Here is a 19,561-nt window from a genome sequence, read left to right on the forward strand (position 1 = left end):
CCCCCCCCTGCTTTGTCTGAGGGCTTGTACATGGTGACCCTGCGAACGCGTTCTACCTTGGCCCTCCAGACAAAGTGGAAGATAGCTTGGGTGACTGATGGCGGAATTGTGGGGGAATGGGCCAGACCCTGGCTATGTAGAGGAACACTACGTGTACCTCGCACCTTATCACCAGGTTCCTGCCGGTTATGGAGAGGGATCGCCCCATCCACGCACCAAGCTTCTGTTTGCCCTTGGCGATCCACTCCTCCCAGTTCTTTGTGCAGGCCAGGGGCCCCCAGAACCAGATACCCAGCACCTTCAGGTAGTCTGACCTGACGGTGAAGGGGACAAAGGATTGAGTATACCACCTGCCAAAGAACATGGCCTCACTCTTACTTAGGTCGACAATGGCCCCCGAGACCAGCTCAAAACGGTCGCAGATGCCCATCAGTGTGTGGACCAACTGCTGATTGGAACAGAAAATTGTGACATCGTTCATGTACAGGGAGGCCTGAACCTGAGAGCCTCCACTGCCTGGGATCGTCACCTCCCTGAAACCTGCGTCCTTCCTGATGGACGTGGCAAACGGCTCGATACAGAGGGTACGGTAGCATAGTGGTTATGTTACTGGGCTAGTAATCCAGAGGCCTGGACTAAAATCCAGAGTCATGAGTTCAAATCCCGCCACGGCAGCTGGCGAATTTAAATTCAATTAATTAATTAAATTCAATTAATTAAAATAAAATCTGGAATTAAAATACTAGTATCAGTAATGATGGCCATGAAACTACCGGATTGTCGTAAAAACCCATCTGGTTCACTAATGTCCTTTAGGGAAGGAAGCCTGCCGCCCTTACCCGGTCTGGCCTATATGTGACTCCAGACCCACAGCAATGTGGTTGATTCTTAATTGCCCTCTGAAATGGCCTAGCAAGCCACTCAGTTGTAAAATCTCGCTACGAAAAGTCATAATAAGAATAAAACCGGACAGACCACCCGGCATCGGACCACTAGGCACCGGACACGACAACGGCAAAACACCAAGCCCAGTCGACCCTGCAAGGTCCTCCTTACTAACATCTGGGGACTTGTGCCAAAATTGGGAGAGCTGTCCCACAGACCAGTCAAGCAACAGCCTGACATAGCCATACTCACAGAATCATACCTTTCAGCCAACGTCCCAGACTCTTCCATCACCATCCCTGGGTATGTCCTGTCCCACCGGCAGGACAGACCCACCAGAGGTGGCGGTACAGTGATATACAGTCAGGAGGGAGTGGCCCTGGGAGTCCTCAACATTGACTCTGGACCCCATGAAATCTCATGGCATCAGGTCAAACATGGGCAAGGAAACCTCCTGCTGATTACCACCTACCGTCCTCCCTCAGCTGATGAATCAGTCCTCCTCCATGTTGAACACCACTTGGAGGAAGCACTGAGGGTAGCAAGGGCACAAAATGTACTCTGGGTGGGGGACTTCAATGTCCATCACCAAGCGTGGCTCGGTAGCACCACTACTGACCGAGCTGGCCGAGTCCTGAAAGACATAGCTGCCAGACTGGGCCTGCGGCAGGTGGTGAGCGAACCAACACGAGGGAAAAACTTACTTGACCTCGTCCTCATCAATCTACCTGTCGCAAATGCATCTGTCCATGACAGTATTGGTAGGAGTGACCACCGCACAGTCCTCGTGGAGATGAAATCCCGTCTTCGCACTGAGGACACCATCCAACGTGTTGTGTGGCACTACCACCGTGCTAAATGGGATAGATTCAGAACAGATCTAGCAGCTCAAAACTGGGCATCCATGAGGCGCTGTGGGCCATCAGTAGCAGCAGAATTGTATTCCAGCACAATCTGTGACCTCATGGCCCGGCATATTCCTCACTCTACCATTACCAACAAGCCAGGGGATCAACCCTGGTTCAATGAGGAGTGTAGAAGAGCATGCCAGGAGCAGCACCAGGCGTACCGAAAAATGAGGTGCCAACCTGGTGAAGCTACAACTCAGGACTACATGCATGCTAGACAGCGGAAGCAACATGCTATAGACAGAGCTAAGCGATTCCACAACCAACGGATCAGATCAAAGCTCTGCAGTCCTGCCACATCCAGTCGTGAATGGTGGTGGACAATTAAACAACTAACGGGAGGAGGAGGGTCTGCAAACATCTCCATTCTCAATGATGGCGGAGTCCAGCACGTGAGTGCAAAAGACAAGGCTGAAGCGTTTGCAACCATCTTCAGCCAGAAGTGCCGAGTGGATAATCCATCTCAGCCTCCTCCCGATATCCCCACCATCACGGAAGCCAGTCTTCGGCCAATTTGATTCACTCCACGTGATATCACAAAGCAAATATATGGGCCCCGACAAAGGCTATGGGCCCCGACAACATCCCAGCTGTAGTGCTGAAGACTTGTGCTCCAGAACTATCTGCGCCTCTAGCCAAGCTGTTCCAGTACAGCTACAACACTGGCATCCACCCAGGTATGTCCTGTCCACAAAAAGCAGGACAAATCCAATCCGGCCAATTACCGCCCCATCAGTCTACTCTCAATCATCAGCAAAGTGATGGAAGGTGTCGTCGACAGTGCTATCAAGCGGCACTTACTTACCAATAACCTGCTCACCGATGCTCAGTTTGGGTTCCGCCAGGACCACTCGGCTCCAGACCTCATTACAGCCTTGGTCCAAACATGGACAAAAGAGCTGAATTCCAGAGGTGAGGTGAGAGTGACTGCCCTTGACATCAAGGCAGCATTTGACCGAGTGTGGCACCAAGGAGCCCTGGTAAAATTGACGTCAATGGGAATCAGGGGGAAAACTCTCCAGTGGCTGGAGTCATACCTGGCACAAAGGAAGATGGTAGTGGTTGTTGGAGGCCAATCATCTCAGCCCCAGGGCATTGCTGCAGGAGTTCCTCAGGGCAGTGTCCGAGGCCCAACCATCTTCAGCTGCTTCATCAATGACCTTCCCTCCATCATAAGGTCAGAAATGGGGATGTTCGCTGATGACTGCACAGTGTTCAGTTCCATTCGCAACCCCTCAGATAATGAAGCAGTCTGAGCCTGCATGCAGCAAGACCTGGACAACATCCAGGCTTGGGCTCATAAGTGGCAAATAACATTCGCGCCAGATAAGTGCCAGGCAATGACCATCTCCAACAAGAGAGAGTCTAACCACCTCCCCTTGACATTCAACGGCATTACCATCGCCGAATCCCCCACCATCAACATCCTGGGGGTCACCATTGACCAGAAACTTAACTGGACCAGCCACATAAATACTGTGGCTACAAGAGCAGGTCAGAGGCTGGGTATTCTGCGGCGAGTGACTCACCTCCTGACTCCCCAAAGCCTTTCCACCATCTACAAGGCACAAGTCAGGAGTGTGATGGAATACTCTCCACTTGCCTGGATGAGTGCAGCTCCAACAACACTGAAGAAGCTCGACACCATCCAAGATAAAGCTGCCCGCTTGATTGGCACCCCATCCACCACCCTAAACATTCACTCCCTTCACCACCGGCGCACTGTGGCTGCAGTGTGCACCATCCACAGGATGCACTGCAGCAACTCGCCAAGGCTTCTTCGACAGCACCTTCCAAACCCGCGACCTCTACCACCTAGAAGGACAAGGGCAGCAGGCGCATGGGAACAACACCACCTGCACGTTCCCCTCCAAGTCACACACCATCCCGACTTGGAAATATATCGCCGTTCCTTCATTGTCGCTGGGTCAAAATCCTGGAACTCCCTTCCTAACAGCACTGTGGGAGAACCGTCACCACACGGACTGCAGCGGTTCAAGAATGCGGCTCACCACCACCTTCTCAAGGGCAATTAGGGATGGGCAATAAATGCCGGCCTTGCCAGCGACGCCCACATCCCGTGAACGAATTAAAAAAAACATACGAACAAGACCGTGGAGACAGGACAGCCCTGCCTGACTCCAGATCTGATGGGAAAGCTTTCTGACCCCATATTTGGGTAAATATCTTTTAAAAAAAAAAACTAGTTTTTTGCTGGCAGCCTGCTGGTTAGAATCTTTAAGAACTGCTAGTTAGGATGCAAGTTGATCTTTTTTTCTGGCGCCTGCTACGTTCAGGGCAAATCAATTTGGTAATGGAGACATCAAAGAGGCGTTAGGCACCTAATCTGCATATGTATAGGAGCTTATGCCTATTTCAGGCACAGGCCCTGGTCGCCTCTTTTAATGCCTGTACCAATATGACTGGTGGCGCACTTCCGTCTCAATGTGTGTGCACCCCACCCGTCATATTGGACACTTTGGCACCCGTTTTTCGCCTGTAAAATGGGCGCTATGCATTGAATTTTTAGGCTAATAACTCTCCCGTAGCACGATCCTCCAGTATGAACAAAAATCAAAATATTGCAGATGCTGGAAAACTAAAACAAAAACAGAAAATGCTGGAAAAGCTCAGCAGGTCAGGCAGCATTTGTGGCGAGAACAGATTGACACTTCGGTTATAGACCCTTCCTCAAAACTGGAAAATATTACGGATGAACAGCATTTAAAAAGGAACAATCATGAAGTTTAAATTTAAAAAATTCAAACAGCTTAGAGATGCACAAGGAAGGAGGTATTGATGTATTATAATGGGTTGCCTGTTTAAAAACGAAAACTGTCAGACTTTTGAAGTACTGACGTATTGTACAGATGGTGTGTGTCTAGTTTCGTTCAGCCCATAATTATGTGTGGAGAAGGAACAGGTCTCAATCATGCCATTTAATTGCATTGTCGTCTACCTTTTTTTTAAACAAGATCTTTCTCATCTGTCTTAAACTATCAATTGATTGACAGTAGACGTAATCTTAAAATATTGCAGTGAAAGTGAGGCCTTGGATTAGATTTGTCCCTGCAGTAATGTGTCTAAATCCAGGAGAATCAAAGCAACATTGTGAAGAACTGAGATTAAAAGCAGAAGTGCTCCAACAAAAAAAAGACTCCTGTGGAAATCTGAAGGGTTGTGTGGTTGGGAGAAGGGAAGAGGAGAAGGGAAGAGGCTCATTCAAACACTCTTCCTTTCCAGCTTTAATGTACCAAAAATAATTTTTCTTTTAAAGTTAACAGGATTTGAATTGTGCCCTTTCATAGGCTGACAATTCTATGAACTGAATTAGGTTGCTCTGAATCAGGCTTTTGCAGCCTCCCTGTGCATTACTGCATATTCAAATTAGATTGATTGAACAAGTTTAAAAAGTCCTAATGTGCGCCGAGCCTTTACCCTCAGTCAATATAACAAATGATCCTAATAAAAGCTTTGGTTCCTTAACAGAACATAGCATCTGCTTTGCAATTTAATGCTGAGGAGCAGCAATATAAGAAGGAATAGCAATAGAAGTACAATAGATAGTAAGGAAGAGTCTTTTGCATTTAATACAGAAAGAATCAGTGCCAAAGCTAGATCCAACCATGCATGTGCTTGACTTTCTGCCATTTTGCTTGTATTTTCATTCTGCTGATTATAAGTGAGAAAATGGTATCCTCCTACAGGCACTTCAGAATTTGACAAAATTAGAAATGGAACACACGTATTTAATAAGCCAGTTCATGCCACAACAAATCTAATGATTGTGCTAAGTTGAGGGAACCTCAAGCTAAAAATAACTGAGACGGTAACTACTTCACACTTGGGATCAATTTATCGAATAGACCGAATGTGATGAATGTGAACTTGGCTCAGTCATTCAAAAAGTAAAGAGATGAAAGAATTTGTGCTTGCATGGAACAAGTGATACAGAATCTGAGCCGATGAAAATGGTTGGATAGCAGTAAACCGAGAAATAGGGCTAAACTGAATTCGTATTGTTTTTATGAAAACTTAGAGGTTGATGGTATTAAGAACTTTAGTTTGATCCAGAACACCATATAGGTTTTCACTGCGATCTGGACCTTCAGAAAATAAAACTAGTCCTTGAAGCATTATGAAGGACAATGTCTCGGTAATCCTTAGATGGTGATGGAAATGTTAACTTTTCCAGGTATGATCAGATTTCTTCAGGATATGGAAGAGCTTACTTGTCCAGTATATGACCTTCATGGATTAATGTATTCATGCGTCAAAAGATTGACATTATGTTGATGGCATAACAGTACCAGCCTATACATAGTATTTGACTGCAAAAATGGTCTTTTGGGTCAGTTTTCAAGGACAGTAAGTTGCTCCTCTCGTGGGAAGTGAGTAGAAGTATAGAAGGGAGCAACAGTAAATAAAAATAGGAGCAAGAGAATAGAAAAGAGGAAGGAAGGGGAAAGTAGTCAGGGCATTTAAACATTTTTAAATGTTTATTTTGTGGTTCTACTCTCTTTACTTCCAGAAGGTGCCATTGTGCATTGGTGTATAATTCCATAGGTGCCTCACCAAGTGGTCATTCTTGTCGTCCAAGGATTTGAATATTGGTAGGCTATTCAATTGTGGGGGCCATTTCAACTGATCCTGCTTCTGTTGTTGTCCATTGGCAGCACAGTGACCAGCAGAGTCTAACCTGACTTATTTTCCCTTTCCAAGGTCGAAGGCATGGAGCCAAATGTAGTAATCCTACTAATGCCCAATCTCAGATATGCTAATTCAGCCAGACCAGTGATTATATGTGGTGATTTGGATCTGACAGTACATCTTTGTACCAACTGAGCAATCGTGGGAATCTGCTGTTTTAATAAAGTTACTATCCTTGTATTTCAGCATCATATGTGAACTGAAAACTTAACTTTAAAATAAAAACTGCTGCAAGTCTAAAGGATAAATGGTGAATTATGTTCAGTAATATCCAGTGAATATAGCAGCAGAAGTATGGATACATTTTAGTGAAGGATTGTGGCAAAGGCATAAAATGTGTGGACAGAAGCTTTCATACTAATGGTTAATTAGCATTCAAGCCACTTTTATACTAATGCTTGTTTATATCAGATTCCAGGACAGCAGGTCTTGTGAGCTGGCTCACGGGCGCCGCTATTCCAGAATCTGACCAAAACAACTTGTATATCATGGAAAATGCATGGTGGTGCCGCTGGTTCCTGATGTACAGGTCTCGTGCAGCTGGATGCAACCTGAAGGTGAACCTGCCGGGATACAGTGAAGCTGGTGGCGCCTGGAAGGAACTTTTTTTTTAAACTGGGTCTTCCTAGTGACAGGTCTTCGTGAATCCATTAGGTTTACCTTTTGGTTGCAACTGGCTGCATGAGACCAGAGTGTTGGGAATTGGCAGTGCTAGCATGGTCTTGCAGTGTATAACAGCAGCTTATGATTAGAAGGCATCAAGTCTGTCACAAAATACCATATTTCCCTGAAAACACAGTTCCATGTATTTTTCAGATCCTGATGGCACTTTACAATCCATTATCAACCTCTGCTGTTGGCTCACAACCACCCACATTGTTCTCTAGCCTTACTGTTAACTTCATTGCTTCAACCCAGTTTAACAACTTCTGCATATGCTGGGACCTATGTGCCCCAGTGCACTGAAGACATTTAATTGCCAAAAATAATTGTATTGTTTCTTTCACACACGTATGCTATTTTACTCCACTAAAGTGTGGTCTAAAAATGTATTAAACATGCTGATTATTACTGCATGCTTAAATTATTCACCAGTCTCATACTTTGAGTAACTATTTATTTAAATTGCTTTGCCAGACATTTTTGGTAGTGTGGTTTGTAGGAGTTTCATCATTTGATAGGTAACTTCCAAAAGCAGTTCAATTGACCAGAGGTCCTATGATTCAAGCTTGATTTGCTCAGATTTGGAAGGAGGAAAGGAAAGAATTATGTTGTTTTATTTTCTTAAAAAGTTTGTCCAAATGACTGCTTTGGTTCCTCCAATCTAAATGATTCTTAAATGAGAAGTTGATGAACAGCTGCAATCGTTGTGCTGATGGTGCTCCCACAACAGTCTTAGGATATTAACAGGTGCAAAAAAGATTTACTGGGACGACACCAGAAATGAGGGGTTATACCTATCAGGAAATATTGAATAGGCTGGGGCTCTTTTTTCTAGAAAAAAGACTGGGGGGTGACCAGATAGAGGTCTTTAAGATTATGAAAGGGTTTGATACAGAAGATGTTTCTACTTGTGGGGGAGACCAGAACTAGGGGCCATAAGTATAAGATAGTCACTAACAAATCCAATCGGAAATTCAGGAGAAATTTCACCCAGAGAGTCGTAACATTGTGGAACTTGCTACCAAAAGGAGTAGTCGAGGTGATTAGCATAGATGCATTTAAGGGGAGGCCAGTTAACACGAGGGAGAAGGGAATAGAAGGGAATGGTGATAGGGTGAGATGAAGAAGGATGGGAGGATGCTCATGTGGAGCATAAACACAGGCATGGACCTGTTGGGCTGAATGGCCTGTTTCTGTGCTGTATATCTATTGTAATTCCTTGTAATTAACCCAGTGGTGATGAAGGAATGGCGGTGTATGCCCAAATCATCATTTTGTGTGACTTGGAGGTGATGCTCTTCCTGTGATGTTGCTGCTGTCATCCTTCTTGATGGTAGAGGTTGCAGCACTGTAGGGTGCTGTTGAAGTAAGCTGGCTGGGTTGCTGTAATGCATCCTGCAGATTGCATATACTGCAGCCACAATGCGCCTATGGTGGAGGGGGGTGAATATTGAGTTCAGAGCCAGGTGTACCAATCAAGTCGATTTCTCTGTCCTGGATGGTATTGAGTTTCTTGAGTGTTATTGCTGCTCCCATCCAGGCAAGTGTGAGTATTCCAACGCACGCTTGATTTGAGCCTTTTAGACAGGTTTTGCAGAGCCAAGAGGTGAGCCGCCTGTCAGATGACCCAGCCCCTTGTAACCACAATGTTGAGTTAAGCTTCTGGTCAGTGGTGACCACCCCAACCTCCCCAAGATATAAATGGTGGGGAAGTAAATGGTGTTGGTACCTATGAAGGTTAGGGGAGGTGGTTTGGCTTCTTGGAGCCCAGGTAATGGCCATGTCTAACAAGGATCTATCTTTGGTCCTCTCTCCTATTTCTCATCTATATGCTGCCCCTCAGCGACATCATCCGAAAACATGACGTCAGGTTCCACATGTACGCTGTCAACACCCAACTCTACCTCACCACCACCTCTCTCGACCCCTCCACTGCCTCTCATATTTGTCACACTGCATGTCCGGCATCCAGTACTGGATGAGCAACAATTTCCTCCAACTAAATATTGGGAAGGCTGAAGCCATTATCTTCGGTCCCCGCCACAGACTCTGTTCCCTAACCACTGGCTCCATCACTCTCCCTGGTCACTGTCTGAGGCTGAACCAGAGCTCTTGCCACCTTGGCATCCTATTGGACCCTGAGATGAGCTTCCAACCACATATCCGCATCGTCACCAAGACTGCCTACTTCCACCTCTAATATCACCGATCTCTGCCCCTGCCTCAGCTCACCTGCTGCTGAAACCCTCATCCATGCTATTGTTACCTCTTGACTCGACGATTGCAAAACTCTCCTAGCTGCCCTCCCATCTTCCATAAACTTGGAGCTCCTCCAAATCTCTGCTGCCTGCATCCTAATTCTTAAGTCCCGTTCACCCATCACCCCTGTGCTCGCTCACCGACATCGGCTCCCATTCTGGGAACGTCTCTTAAAATTCTCATTTTGGTTTTCCAATCCCTCCATGACCTCACCCCTCCCTAGCTCTGTAACCTCCTCCAGCTCCTCCAGTTCTTGCCTCTTGCGCATCCCTGATTTTAATTGCTCCATCATTGGCGGCCGTGCCTTCAGCTGCCTAGACCCGAAGCTCTGGAATTCGCTCCCTAAGCCTCTCTACCTCTCTCCTCCTTTTAAGATGCTCCTTAAAACCTGCCTCTTTGACCAAGCTTTTGGTCACCTGTCCTAATATCTCCTTATAGAAACATAGCAAATAGGAGCAGGAGTAGGCCATTCGGCCCTTCGAGCTTGCTCCGCCATTCAGTATGATCATGGCTGATCGTCTATCTCAATACCATATTCCCGCCCTCTCCCCATACACCTTGATGCCTTTTGTGTCTAGAAATCTATCTAGCTCCTTCTTAAATATATTGTGACTTGGCCTCCACAGCCTTCTGTGGTAGAGAATTCCAAAGGTTTACCACCCTCTGAGTGAAGAAATTTCTCCTCATTCCAGTCCGAAATGTCCTACCCTGTATCCTGAGACAGTGACCTCTCATTCCGGATCCCCCAGCCAGGGGAAACATCCTCCCTGCATGCAGTCTGTCTAGCCCTGTCAGAATTTTATATGTTTCAATGTGATCCCCTCTCATTCTTCTAAACTTGAGTGAATACAGGCCGAGTCGACCCAATCTCTCCTCATACATCAGTCCTGCCATCCCAGGAATCAGTCTGGTGAACCTTCGCTGCACTCCCTCTATGGCAAGTATATCCTTTCTTAGGTAAGGAGACCAAAACTGCACACAATACTCCAGGTGTGGTCTCACCAAGGCCCTGTATAACTGCAGAAAGACATCCTTGCATACCATTTGCCTTCCTAACTGCTTGCTGCACCTGCATGTTTGCTTTCAGTGACTGGTGTACAAAGGGATCTGGGTGTCCTTGTACATCAACATTTCCCAATCTATCACCATTTAAATAATATTCTGCCTTTCTGTTTTTCCTTCCGAAGTGGATAACTTCACATTTATCCACATTATACTGCCGTGTATTTGCCCACTCACCCAACTTGTCTGAATCACCTTGAAACCTCTTTGCATTCTCCTCACAACTCACGATCCTACCTAGTTTTGTGTCATCAGCAAACTTGGAAATATTACATTTGGTTCCCTCATCCAAATCATTGGTATATGTTGTGAATAGCTGGGGCCCAAGCACTGATCCCTGCAGTACCCCACTAGTCACTGCCTGCCACCCTGAAAAAGATCCATTTATTCCTTCTCTGTTTCCTGTCTGTTAACCAATTCTCAATCCATGCCAGTATGTTGCCACCAATCCCATGTGCTTCAATTTTGCACACTAACCTCTTATGTGGGCCTCAAAGGCCTTCTGAAAATCCAAATAAACCACATCCACTGGTTCTCCCTTATCTATTCTACCAGTTACATCCTCAAAAAAAAACTCCAGTAGGCTTGTTAAACATGATTTCCCTTTCATAAATCCATGTTGACTTTGTCTAATCCCGTTGATATTTTGTAAGTGTTTGCTATCTCATCCTTTTATAATAGACTCCAGCATTTTCCCTACTACTGATGTTAGGCTAACCGGTCTGTAGTTCCTTGTTTTCTCTCCCTCCTTTTTTAAATAGTGGGGTTACATTTGCCACTCTCCAATCTGCAGAAACTGTTCCATAATCGATAGAATTTTGGAAGATGACAACTAATGCATCCACTATTTTCGTGGCTACTTTGTTTAGTACTTTGGGATGCAGATTATCAGGCCTTGGGGATTTATCAGCTTTCAGTCCCATTAATTTCTCCAGCACTTTTTTATTAATACTAATTTCCTTTAATTCCTCCTTCTCACGAGTCCCTTGGTTCCCTGGCATTTCTGGAAAGTTATTTGTGTCCTCTTCCGTGACGATAGAACCATAGTATTTGTTTCATTGCTCTGCCATTTCCTTGTTCCCCATTATAAATTCTCCTGTCTCTGACTGTGAGGGACCTACATTTGTTTTCACTAATCTTTCTTTTTACATACTTGTAGAGTATTGTGGCTTGATATCAAATTTTGTTTGATAACGCTTCTGTGAAGCACCTTGGAACGTTTTACAACATTAAAGGCACTATATAATGCAAGTTGTTGTTGTTAAGTGGCAGGTAACATTCATGACTCATGTTAGTCCAAGCCTGGATGTTATCCAGGTCCTGTTGTTGGCTTGCATAGATGTTTCATTTTAGGCGGCATTGTGAATGGAGCTGAACACTGGAATTGTCAGCAGACAGCCCTAATCCTGACCTTATGGTGGAGGGAAGGTCATTGATGAAAGTGCTGAAGTTGCTATGGATGCTTCTCCAAGGATTTCCTACAGTGGTATCCTTGGGCTTCAATGAATGGCTCCGACAACCATCACCATCTTCCTTTTGTGTCAGGTTTTACTTTAGCTATGGGTAGTTTTCCTTTGGACCTAAGATTTGCTGGGGCTTCTTGGTGTCAAACTCTGTTGACTAGGATAGGACATAACTGGTTGATTTTCAATGTCATTGTTGCTTTGAAGCAGCTTGGTCAGGGGGTTGGCTAGTTCTGGTGCACAAGTCTTCACTATATTAAGGATATGGTCCAGGCCTGTACTGTGTCCAGAATTTCAGATGTAAGTTGCAGTTTTAATTTTTCCCTACTGCAGTATCCCCATCTGTGGTAAGCATTTGAAGAGCTGTAAGGTTGTCTGAGTGCTTTACATAGTGCATCAGTAAAAGAATAACAGGTGAGAAGGAAATATTTAATGTGGAAGCTATAATAGGCAAATAATGTGGGAGTCTTTCATGACATCTGTGTCCGTCAGATTGGCTCAATCACTCTTGTCACTGAAGTGGAAAGTTGGGGATTCAGGCTCCATTCAGGACACAAGCAATACTGATAGAATGTTGCATTGTTAAAGGTACCATTTTCAGATGAGACATTAAAAAGAGGCAGCATCTGGCTGTTTAGGTGATGTAAAAGATCCTGTAGCACTGTTCAAAGAAGAGCAGGGAGGTGCCTGTACCAATATTAACTCCTCAATCAACAACAGCAAAACGGATCAACTAGTTATTTATCTCATTTGCTGTTTGGGATTTTACCGTGAGCCATTTGACTGCTAGGTTTGCCCACATAACAGTGAGTGCAATTAAAAAGCAATTAATTGGTTGTGAGGTCATTTGGGGCATCTTCATAATGTGAAAGGTGTTTAATTAATAAATGCAGGTTCTTCTTTATACTGGGTCTATACTACTTCCAAAGGACAGCTACATAAATCGATATCCAGTGTTGCTGGGCACTAAGCAGTACATGGAAATAGGTTTTAGGGGCCAGACAGATGATTTAGTCAGAAGTTTTCAGGTCCGTTCTGGCCAAGTTTTCTTGGTTTTCCTTTTTTTAGTGCTTTTTTTTCTAATGGCATTTAGGTTCTCATAAACCTACTCAGAAGCTTTTGTTGCCAAAAATTTTAAGAAATTTGCCTCGGCGTCATTACTGGTGTCAACGAGTTTCCCAGTGGGAAACCTCCTATCTGAAGTGCTTGGAAGAAGAGAAAGACCATTTTAAGTATGCCAAGTAGGTTGGGCTGCATGGGAGGTCCTCTGTACCCACCCGCCATCACCTGCACATTCGAATCTGTAGACTTAGATGACCAGACCTCACTTTGGCAGCTGATTAGTTCCAACTATGAAAGTGGATTGTGACGGCAGACCTGATAGTGTGATGGCCTGGCTGGTTCTTTTAGATACTACATGAAAGAAGGTAATCATCTGAAGCTTGATTGGCTGCACTATCCATGTTGAGAGTGGATCCATAGGTTTCTTTGGAAGGATGTGCTAAATGGGCCAAATACCACCCCAGCTGAGTTCAGCTAACACAGGACAGATTTGGAATTCAACCTGGGATCTTCCAATCTGTATATCTCTCTCTGCTGCATGCTGCCTTTACCAACTCGTTCACCGGGGCTGAGAGATTTTTATTTACTATCCAGTTTAAATTGTCCCATTCTAGTTATAAATATAATTAAATTACACTCTTCCTGGTACTACTGTCAATTGTTCTTAACCATTGTCGTTATTGCATAAGAAATAGGAGCAAGAGTAGGCCATAAGTCCCCTCGAGCCTGCTCCGCCATTCAATAAGATCATGGCTGATCATCTACCTCAAGTTTGCTTTGCCGCCTTATGCCCATATCCCTTGATTCCCTTAGTGTACAAATATCCATCGATCACAGTCTTGAATATACTCAATGAGCATCCACAGCCCTCTGGGGTAGAGCATTCCAAAGATTCACAACCCTCTGAGTGAAGAAATTTTTCCTCATCTCAATCCTAAATGGTCGACCCCTTATCCTCAGACCATGACCCCTAGTTCTAGACTTTTCAGCCAGGCGAACAGCCTCTCAGCATCTATGCTGTGAAGCCCTCTAAGAATCTTATGTTTCAATGAGATCACCTCTCATTTTTCTAAACTCCAGAGAATATAAACAATGCACACAATCTCTCCTTGTAAGACAACACTCTCATCCCAGGAATCAATTTAATGAACTTTCGTTGCACCCTGGCTAAGGCAAGTATATCCTTCCTTAGGTAAGGAGACCAAAACTGCACTCCAGGTGTGGTCTCACCAGATCCCTATATAATTGCAGCAAGACCTCCTTACTCTTGTACTCCAACTCTCTTGCAATAAAGGCAAACACACCATTTGCCTTCCTAATTGCTTGCTGTACCTGCATGTTAACTTTCTGTGCTTTGTGTGCAAGGACACCAAAATCCTGACTACCAACATTTCTTAGTGCCTCACTTTTAAAAAAAAATTCTGTTTCTCTATTCTTCCTACCAAAGTGGATGATTTCACATTTCCCCACATTATACTCCATCTGCCACCTTCTCGCCCACTCACTTAATCTGTCTATATCCCTTTGCAGTCTTTTTGCATCCTCCTCACAGCTTACTTTACCACCTAGCTTTGTGTTGTCAGCAAACTTGGATGCATTGCATGTGGGACAGACACTGGGTGATGCACTGTATTTTTGGCAATCATCAGTCCCTGTACTTTACTTTTTCCTTTTCAGGCTGCTGCTTTTGGTTGCATTTGCTGTCCATCTAATTTTAATCAGTTTCTATGATTTGTATGAAACTCCTTTTTAATAAATCTGGGTTTAAACTATAAAGTTGACTTCCTTGGTGACTTTAATCATGATTGACACCATGCTTAACTCTCAACAGCTCGAATTTTGTGTTGTGAATGATAAGTTTATGCAATGTGACTAGCTCTACCTATATTACCAAATTCTCATAAACTGGAGAGATTGGATTTTTGCTTTTCATTACCGTGTGGAATTGGTGTTTTTTTTTGTTCATCATAAAAATGATTAAATGTATCTGCAAAAGCATAATAAATTAGATCATGTACAACATTCTTAGAAATTTCTGTACCAAATTGGATATTCACAATTTTATCGTTGATTCTGCAGGGAAGTGTAAATCTGAAAGTGACATGCACCGTTGATTTAAATGTATGTGAAAGCATGCTCAAGTGTCCTAGATTATTAAATTTGCTAGCATGTTTGTGTTTTAAAGAAGCACAAAAACAAAATTATTGGTGGGGGGGGGGGGGGGAGGAATGGAATTTTATGCTTCTAATGCAATTTATAGACTTTAAAATTATTTTCCTGTGTTTATTTGTAGAGCTCGAAACCAAAAAAGATTTTGGAATTTTTTTTAACATTCTATTTAGAGTAACTCGAGATTCATCTTGATCAAAAATCACATTCATAATCCATATTATTAGCAAACACACTTTTTCTGCTGAATTGAAATTTAAAGAACACATCTTCATTCTGCTGCAGAATCCATTTTTTTTCTGATCACTGCTCAACTTGGTTTTTCCTCCAAACCCAACCAAACAGAATAAATAATTATTTATATTACTAAGTTGCGGCTGCTGATTGAGATTTAGGTTTTAAGTTCATAAAATAACCTAAAAAATCAAATTGCTTTAAATTTGTGTATTGTTAATCTGTCACTTATAGGTCTGTGCCAAAAGATTGCTAATATTTTTCTTTGAGGCAGGAATTAGAGATGATTTACATCTGTAATTCCCTTCGTGTTTTCAAGGGAAGTGTTTTGCCTCTGCGCAGCGTATCTAGTTAGTAACATATCTGAGATCAGGAATTCTCTGGGTGAAGATTCTCACCCACATAGATAATTGTTAATTGAATGTGAATTTGTTGTTGAAAAAAATATATAACTTGAAAAGAACAGCTTTCAGTATCCTATGTACAGTACTATTCATATATAGCCATCAGATTATATAAATCTGTGGCTAGCTCTATAGTCCTACTTAAAACTGTTACAGTTGTGGGTAATTTAGAAGGATGTCATTATATTGAAAATAAAAGTATAATTTCTGCTTAACATGCACATCTTTCTGTCCTTTGAGTACAACGTGTTAGACTGGCACAATTTCTAAATCTTTATTTCCTGAAAAGGTGACCATAAGACAGGGACTTGTCTATTAGATTTTGCAATATTTACTGTGAGGTTTTTAAGCTGCATGTTCCTGGCAAGAGGAATGTTTTGTCCAATATAATCCATTTTTGTACAGTCTTATTGCAGGAAATCCTCTTCTCGGTTGTGCTCTAGCAGCATTATGTGCCATTAATCAAATGATAATGGATGATCAGAAGTGAATTGGCGACGGGGGCGGGGAGAGCTCTGCATTCAGTCCTAAGATGGTCTAAGGCAGACGTGCATGAATAGCAAAACAAAAAAAAATCCACATGCAAGTCTCTGGAACAAATGTTATAAATTGTGCTAATGTACAAGTTGTAGTCATAGAGGAAAAAAATAGGTAATTGATCAAATGTACATCTATAATTCACCCTGCCGTCCATTTTTGGTGTCATATGTTTGTGTTTGTCCCAGTTTTTTGTTTGAAGAGGGAAGGAAAGAAAGGTGCATCATGACCAGGTGGAAGTATATTTCTGGAATGGAAGCTTGATTTCACTTGCTTTCGATGCTGGAAACCTAAAATAAAAAAACAGATAATGCTGCATCACAAGAAAGTTTAATGTTTTGGATGCAACCTTGAGTTCAGATACTGATCTGTGCTCTACCAGCATTTACAGGTTTTTATTAATTTGTTTTTGTTTGGTGTGCCACAATATTTAATTCTGGAACCTTTTGTATTAATATGATGATTGGTGTGGTACGCAGCCATGCACAAATATCCATTCATGCAAACAACACATTCGTTTCATGAATCTTCTTTGAACTGATGACAGTGGTTAGTTGCTCGATACCAGTCCTATAAGTACAATTATTTAGTAAATTACCTCACTTGTGTACCTCAGATAGCTTTACTTCCAATCTGGTTTATTAAAGCTATTTTATGCCATTATTATTGAGTACTAATTAAAGGAATAATTGTATCTAATTTTAACTTGGCACACAACATAAAATCAATCTGGTAGTGGAAAGTGCTATATTTGCATCTCCTAGTACAAGGGCACACTTGTGGCTGGATCTATTTGCATGGTTAGAGGTTGGAAATGCTGAACAGATGTGTTGGCATGGTGACAAATTGCTGCAAATGCTATCAAGGGCCTCTCCTGATGTTCAAGCTTTTGGGCTAACAGATTGCACAAATGTAGAAAGTATATGCTAATTTGTTCAATACTTGTAAATATGTTGAGATCCAACTGGGCCAATACTTGAAGTTCATTTTTTTTAAAAATGATGCTGACTGTCATTTATAATACAGAATGTGATTATGAATTCTTGTTCCAGTTCTACTGTACAGTTATCAAATTGTAGTATTTGAATTGGTTGGTACTATTCTGACCTTGCTTGTTTCCACTGGTAAACATTGCAATTTAATTTAAAATATATACAGTGTAGCAAGATGTAAGTGTTTCAACGATGGAATAGATGAAGTATACAAAATAATGCTGCATTTCGCATGCATTTCATGTTAATAGTTCTTGCGTTATTCGTTTTATGATGTCTTAATGGCAAAACCATATGTCAACATTTTATAGTGGGGAAATCCTGTTTGTTTGTCAAGTTGTCATCAAAGGCCTCCAACTGCTAGGTAGTCCAATTCGCTGTGGTCTGCCTACCATTCTGTTTACTCACGTGATATTTTCGGGCGATTTTCTCAGCATTTTGATGTTTTTCTGGGTACCCACGATGTGGCTTTTCTCTTTTTTTTTTCCCCCGCCCCCCACTCCGACCAGCCCAGTTCACGGCTGCTCAATTTTGGGCTTTGGACCATGGCTCATACACTCTGTGGTCCAGCCGTAAGCCTACTTGCCCTCTGCACTTCACCCTTCTCCTCCTCCTTGCCATTCCCCTCCTTCCTCGCCCTCCTCCTTACGTATATAGGATCTCCGGTGCAGTTTAAATGGTCTACTAGGCGAATATGCGCTGTTAACATTCTGCTCAGTAAAACTTGGTGGTACAGCAGAGGAGGCCCGAGAAAGTGAGTGTTAACATTATTTGTGGGTTCATGAGTGCTCCTCCAGGTTCCACAAGAATAATGTGGGCCGCTGATGCCCTGGGCTCTACGTCCCCCTCCCCGACCTATCTTCCTGCCAGCTGAGTTAGTCTTTGGTCCACCTGATATTGCGCCATCATGGAGCAGTGGGGTGCCTCTTTGGTGCCCGCTGCCTGGCAGTGAGGCCTTAAATGGGGCTGTGCTTCCTGCTGGCAATATCAGGCAGCCGTTTGGTTGCCCGATAGTTTAAAATCTACAGCAGTGGATTGGCCCGCTCAGCCGGTGGCACTCTCTCTTTTCTAACAGAATTAGTATATTGCCACCTTTAATTGTGAAATTCTTTGAATAGTCATCCTACTTTATATTATGAGGCCATATGACAGTATATTAAGATACATCAATTTAAAAGTGGATGTGTTGGGGATTTCGAGGGACAGTGTTTTAGGCTTGCTTTTTATCACTCTGTTTGATTCCAGCCCAGATTGATGGGATGGAAGACTTTTCTGTCTGGCTGTAAGGCCCTTACTCAGTTCCTATAGGACCATAGTACAAAATTGCACTTAATTTGCTAATAAATCTGTACTCTGTCAGAAAAGCCACACGATAGCTAATGTGGGAACTGGAAACTGGTTTCCTGGTGCATTAAACTCTTCTGAGGTTGGGACTATGGTATATTATTGGAGCAGAGTACAGAGACCTTTACTCTGCATATAACTGGGCTACAGCTTGCTTGATTTTTATACTAGAGGCCTGATTTTAACCCTGCCAGCCTGGCAAAAATCCAGCAGGCAGTGTCCTTTAAATAAGCAGATTGGGCTCTGACGACGTAATTGGGCCCTAAATGCAATTTTTACCTGAGGCTTGTGTGGGGAAGCCATTGTGGTTTCCCTGCCAGGCTAACCTGATGGCAGAGGAGGCCAAGAAGGTCAGCGAATTTATTTATTTTTGGTTTTCTTGTCGGCCAGGAGGAGAGGAGTACTCCTCCATGCCCCACAAGAAACTATTGGCCCTCCCATGCCCAGGACTGCTTCCCCTCCCCCGTCATCGATGCCCTTCCGACACTCCTCCCAAACATTTAACCCAAGTGCTGAGGGTCTTTCCTTTGGTTTTCCTGACGGTGACCTCCTGCCGCCCGAAGTCCCACCAGCCTGCTCGCACTTCCCACTGGTTCAGGTGGCTGGCCGATGAATGTTAGGCCTGCCAGTTAAAATCTCATTAGCTTGACTCTGCAATGAGCCAGGCGCTTGGCCCCTGCTTGCAATACTCCCGTGGTGAGTTACAACCGGCCCTTAGGTGGCTGAAATGGTAATTTTGAATAATCCAATAGTGCAGTTTATTTATTGAAACAAATTATTTTCTGGCCATAAGTACAGATTGTCATGGTTTTGTTCAATTAGAATGTGAGCTTGCATTGACTGCATGGGACATCTGACAAAAAAAGTGA

The 19,561-nt window shown here is 43.4% G+C and overlaps 1 protein-coding gene across 2 annotated transcripts in view; it reads left to right on the forward strand.

The window, feature by feature from the left end:
- Window positions 1–19,561, forward strand: part of ptprk (protein tyrosine phosphatase receptor type K) — a 539,056-nt gene that overhangs the window by 124,596 nt on the left and 394,899 nt on the right. The gene's annotated exons all lie outside the window — the stretch shown is intronic.

The sequence above is a fragment of the Heptranchias perlo genome, chromosome 5 (assembly GCF_035084215.1).
Source record: "Heptranchias perlo isolate sHepPer1 chromosome 5, sHepPer1.hap1, whole genome shotgun sequence".
Lineage (NCBI taxonomy): Eukaryota > Metazoa > Chordata > Chondrichthyes > Hexanchiformes > Hexanchidae > Heptranchias > Heptranchias perlo.